Source organism: Ursus americanus, chromosome 7 (assembly GCF_024610735.1).
Source record: "Ursus americanus isolate L20-20 chromosome 7, mUrsAme1.1.p, whole genome shotgun sequence".
Classification (NCBI taxonomy): Eukaryota; Metazoa; Chordata; class Mammalia; order Carnivora; family Ursidae; genus Ursus; species Ursus americanus.
In genome coordinates, this window is record NC_142133.1 from 2,594,613 (window position 1) to 2,600,844 (window position 6,232).

Genomic DNA, 6,232 nt, shown 5'->3' on the forward strand with positions numbered 1-6,232 from the left:
TCTATGGCTGAATAATATTCCAGTGTGTGTGTGTGTGTGTGTGTGTGTGTGTGTGTGTGTGTGTGTACCACAGTTTTTTTAAGCTACTCATCCTTTGATGGGCACTTAGCTTGGTTTCATATCTTGGCTATTGTAAATAATGTTGCCGTGAACATAAGGGTGCACATACCACTGGGTTTGTGTTTTCATTTCCTTCAGCTAAATACTCAGAAGTGAAATTGCTGGATCATATGGGAGTTCTATTTTTAATTTTTTGAGGAACTTCTCATACTGTTTTCTACAGTGGCTGCACCAGTTTGCATTCCCACCAACAGTGCACGAGAGCTCACTTTTCTACACATTCTCCCTAACACTTGTTTCTTGTCTGTTTGGTAATAGCCATTCCAAGTGGTGTGAGGTGATATCTCATTGTGGTTTTGTTTGCATTCTCTGATGATTAGTGGTGTTGCACATCTTTTCCTGTACCTGTTGTCCATCTGTATGTCTTCTTTGGAAAAATGCCTATTTAGATCTTTTGACCATTTTAAAATTGAGTTTCTTGTTTATTTGCTATTGAGTAGTATAAAGTCTTTATATATTTTGGATATTAGCCCTTAATCAGAAACATGATTTGCAAATACTTTTTCTCATTTAGTAGGTTACCTTTTCATTCTGTTGATGGTTTTCCCTTGCTGTGAAGAAGACTTTGAATTTGATATAGTCCCACCTGTTAATTTTTGCTTTTGTTGTCTTTGCTTTTGATGTCAGATTTTTTTTTATGTCAGATTTTAAAAAATCATCACTAAGACATGTCAAGGAGCTTACTGCCTATATTTTCTTCTGGGAATCTAGTGTTCTTCCAATCTATGAACATGGAAAGTCTTTCTGTTTCTTTATATCTTCTTCAATTTCTTTCATCAACGTCTTATATAGTTTTAAGTGTACAAGTCTTTCACTTATTTGGTTAAATGTATTCCTAGGTATTCTGTTCTTTATGATGTAATTCTAAATAGAATTTTTTCCTTAATTTCTCTTTCTGATAGTTTGCTGTTAGTGAATAAAAACAAAATAGATTTTTGTATATTGATTTTGTATCCTGAAATTTCACTGAGTTTGTACATTAGTTTTAATAGTTTTTTGGTGGAGTTTTTAGGGTTTTCTATATCTGATATGTCATTTGCAAATAGTGACAGTTTTACTTCTTTCTTTCCAATTTGGATGTGTTTTATTTCTATTTATTGCCTAATTGCCGTGGCTAGGACTTTCAGTACTACGTTGAATAAAACTGGTAAGAGCAGGCATTCTTGTCTTGTTCACGATCTTAGAGGAAAAGCTCTTAGCTTTTCACCATTGAGTATGATGCTAGCTGAGGGCTTGTCATACATGGTCTTTATCATGTTGAAGTACGTTCCCTATATACCTATTTTGTTTAGAGTTTTTATCATAAATGGGTGTTGAATTTTGTCAAATGCCTTTGCTGCATCTATTAAGATTACCATACGATTTTTAAAAAAGATTTTATTTTTAAGTAATCTCTACACCTGGGGTGCCTGGGTGGCTCAGTTGGTTAAGTGTCCGATTCTTGTTTTTGGCTCACATCATGATATTGAGGTCATGAGATCAAGTCCCACATCAGGCTCTGCGCTCAGCAGGAGTCTGCGTCAGATTCTCTTTCCCTCTCCCTCCTGCTCTCTCTCTCTCTCAAATAAATACATAAATAAAATCTAAAAAAATTAAAGTAATCTCTACACCCAAAGTGGGGCTTGAAACTACAGCACTGGGATGAAGTCTCATGCTCTACTGACTGAGCCAGCCAGATGCCCCAAGATTACCATACGATTTTTATCCTTTGTTTTGTTAATATGTTATATCACATCCATTGATTTGCATATATTGAACTATCTTTGTATCCCTGGAATAAATCCCACTTGATCATGGTGTGTGATTTTTTTAATGAATTGCTGAATTCAACTTGCTGATGTTTCGTTGAGGATTTTCACATCCATGTTTATCAGAGATATTGACCTGTAATTTTCTGGTATCTTTGTCTGATTTTGGTATCAGGGTAATGCTGGCTTTGTAAAATCAGTCTGGAAGAGTTCCCTCTTCTTTTATTTTTGGAAGAGTTTGAGAAGATTGGTGATTTTTTTTTTTTTAATGTTTGATAGAATTCACAGAAGAACCTGTTTGGTCCTGAACTTCTGAATGTATCTAATCCCACTGAACTGAACTGCACTCTTAATAGGATGGTAAATTTTATTTTATGTGTATTTTACCTCAATTAAAAAAATTGAGCAGGTAGAAAAACAGTGGCATATTCCAGATACAAACAGCCAAAGGAAAGGGTATGAAATTAAATGAGCCAGATTGAGTCCCGAATATTATAGAACACCAGATATTCTGTGAAAAAAAAAGTACATATATATATGTATAATGTAGATATGGATGATTTAAATAGAGAAAAACTTGAAGGCACTATTTATATGTATGTGGTTTAAGAGAAGGAAACCTAGGGTCAAGGAGAGAAGGTAGGAGTCTGTTTTAATAATTCAGCAAGTGATGTTAATGGGAATGTAGGGAGAGAGTCTAGAGAACATCTTGGGGGGCATCTACCCAACTCTTGCTGTTTGTTTAATCTATTTTTAAAGTGATTTACTTTGAACTTTTCACTCCTAAATACTTCAGAATGTATCTTTTTGAAAAAGAAAATTATTTTAGCACATAATCACAATGCAATTCTCACACCTCACAAAACCGACAGTGCTTTCTTGTTGTCACCTAAAAGCCAGATGACATTCAAATGTTCTCTATTGACCTCAGAATGCCTTTTAGAGCTGGTTTGTTTAAATTAGGATCTAATTAAGGAGATGCTTTGCATTTCATTGTTTTGTCTTTAAACATTTTTAAAACCAAGCACAGTACTTGCTCCCATTTTCTGTCTTGACCTTGAACTTGTTGGAGAGACTCAGCCAGTTGTCTAAGGCCAATTTTCTCAAATTCTGTGCTTATTTGATTGTTTCCTGATGGTGTCATTTCTTTAACTGTTCTCTTTTATTTCCAGTAAACAGGAAGTTTAATCTAAGGGTTTGAATACACTTATATCAAACATTTTTGGTGAGGGTTCTTCACAGTTAATACTATGGTCTTCAGGCACGTAATGTCTGGAGCACCACTATTAGAGGGGCTTAGATCACAGTATAAAGGTATCCCTCCATTGGAAGGTTATATTCATCTTTTTGCAACCAGGACATATTCTTTTTTCTTTTTAAATATTTATTATTTATATATTTATTTTTAAAGATTTTATTTATCCATTTATTAATGAGAGAGAGAGAGAGAGAGAGAGAGACAGATTGCAAGTTGGGGGAAGGAGCAGAGGGAGAGGGACAAGCAGACTCCACCTGAGTGCAGAGCCTGATGCGGGGCTCTGTCCTCTGACCCAGCGACTTCGACCTGAGACAAAATCAAAAGTCAGACCAAGAGTCAGATGCTCAACTGACTGAGCCACCCAGGCACCCCAAAGATTTATTTATTTATTTGAGAGAGAGAGAGTGTGCACATAAGTGGGAGGGGGAGATGGGGAGGGAGAGAGAATCTCAAGCAGACTCCACACCAAGCGTGAAGTGGGGCTTGATCTCACAACCCTGAGATCATGACCCTACCCAGGCCAAAACCAAGAGTCCAAGCTTAACTGACTGTGCCACCCAGATGCCCCTGCAACCAGGACATAATCTAAAAGATTTGTCAACTTTGACCGCAGTCAGGTTTCACCAGCCTTTCCTCCAATATCCCATGCAATTCAAGATTCAGTTCATGATCCTTGGCACTCATTACTTCATGAAATGTCCCTCAGTTTGGGTTGGATGTTTTCTCATGGTTAAATAGAGTTCATGGATTTTAGGGAAGGATACCACAGAGGTGCAGTGCCCTCCCCAGAGCATCCTATCAGGGGTATTCAGCACTGGTATGTCTCATGACTGGTAATACCAGCCTTGGCTCCCTGGCTGCACTGGTTTCTGTCAGGTTTCTCCAATGTAAAATCACTATCATTCCTTGCAGCCAACAAATATTCACGGGGGAGACACTTTCAGCTATGCAATATCATATTCCTTCTTAAACTTTTGTACACTAATTTTCTTTTTTTTTTTAAAAGATTTATTTATTTATTTATTTAACACAGATAGAGACAGCCAGCGAGAGAGGGAACACAGCAGGGGGAGTGGGAGAGGAAGAAGCAGGCCCATAGCGGAGGAGCCTGATGTGGGGCTCGATCCCATAACGCCGGGATCACGCCCTGAGCCGAAAGCAGACGCTCAACCGCCGTGCCACCCAGGCGCCCCAAATTTTCATATTCATCATCTGATTTTGCCTACAGCAATGGTATTGGTATTCTAACACTGATTCTTATTTCCCCCACTCCTAACAAATGTATTAATTGTAATTCTTCTGTATGGAAGAGTCATCCCTTCTGCCCCGTTTTAAGTACATGCGTGGAACTCATGGGTATCTATTTTATCCTTTGGATTATAATCTAATACTATTGTTATTTATTTAGTTGCTCAAATTGTTCCAGTTTTTGCCATTGGGAGCTCTTCCTGGTTGGTTCCTGCATCCCTTTGATATGCCCCCAGAGTTTTGGGTTTTTTTTTAGCACTTCCTTACTTTTTGGCACTACAAGATGCTCCAGGCTCAGTTTGTATTTTCCCTACCCAGCCCTGGCGTCAACCATTTCACCACAGAGCACTGTTCTTTGTATCAGAGAATAATATTTTGAACTTTAAAACCAAAAGCTGAGCACTAGGTATGTTCATCTATGTCCTCTTAGCCAACAAAACTAAAAAAATATGTGTATGTATACCAACTCATGTATATACACTTATCTATATTTCTATCTGTGTGTGTGTAGCAAAACAAACAAATATGAGTTATGCTGACATTTCTGATGCCAGACCATGAGATTCATTCTAGCCTTCTTTTGCTCATTTGTAATTTCTTTCTGACAACAAGAAAACTGGCTTTCATTATTTCATGCAGTTTTCAAAGTCAGTTTTAAATTTTGTTTTGTAAAATGCAATGATTTTATACCCTGCACTTATTTCAAGGCTTATGAATTTTTAGCTATTCTAGGGGCTAACAGAACTTTCACACATGTTGTACTCTCTAAGAGAAGGAAAGATTTTAATTTAGTTTGTAATTCATGAATCATACGACAAAAAGGTCCTGTAGTTCTCTGCCAGGTTTTAGGGACAAAGCAATCTAATTATCTGATTATATAATTGATACTAAGATGGGAATGACCTTGGCCTAATCTTCTTCAAAGAATTCACATTTTAAAAGAGGAGCTTAATAGCTCCCAAGTAATATGTAATTGGAGATGAAGAGTGAATATTTTTGAAGGGAGAAGGTGTATTTATCATGTTTGCTGGCTTTTAGAAATTGAAGTTCAAGGAAGCTCCTTACTTGGCACTTTATTCCTGAAGACATTTGGAGTTTACTTTAGGACTTAACAGAATGTCTCTTTAGAGCTGCACCATGTAATAAAAATGTAATATAAGCCACAAATATGATCCTTCCAAGTAATTAAAGAATTTTCTAGGAGCCACATTATAAAAAGTAAATAGAAATAGATGAAATTAGGGATGCCTGGGTGGCTCAGGTGGTTAAGAGTCTGCTTTTGGCTCAGGTCATGATCCCGGGATTCTGAGATAGAGCCCCACATTGGGTTCCCTGCTCAGCGGGGTGCCTGCTTCTCCCTCTGCCTGCTGTTCCCTCTGCTCTCTCTCTCCCTCTAATAAACAAATGAAATCTTAAAAAAAAAAAGAAAAGAAATAGGTGAAATTAATTTTAGCAATATATTTATCAACAATGTATTTTACTCAAGCCAATATGTTCACAATTTTGAAATTTCAGCATGTAATCATTATAAAAAGTTTTAATGAGATGTGTTATTGTATTTTTTCATATGTCTTTGAAATCTGGTGTGTATTTTATATGTATAGTATATCTGAATTTGAAATAACCATGTTTTAATCTTTCAAAAATGCACATATGACTAGTAGTTACTGTATTAGAGCAGTTTTAGAACAAACGAGTTCTTTTGAAAATATTTCAGTCATTGTCTATAAGGCAGTTTGAAAGCTGATCTGAACAATTTCCCCTTTTCCAGGAAAGGAAGCAGAAATAGTGTAGTAGTGAAATTAAGTTAGCTGCATATTTTATGGGTCCCAGGAGAAATAGGCAAGGCCAGAGAGAA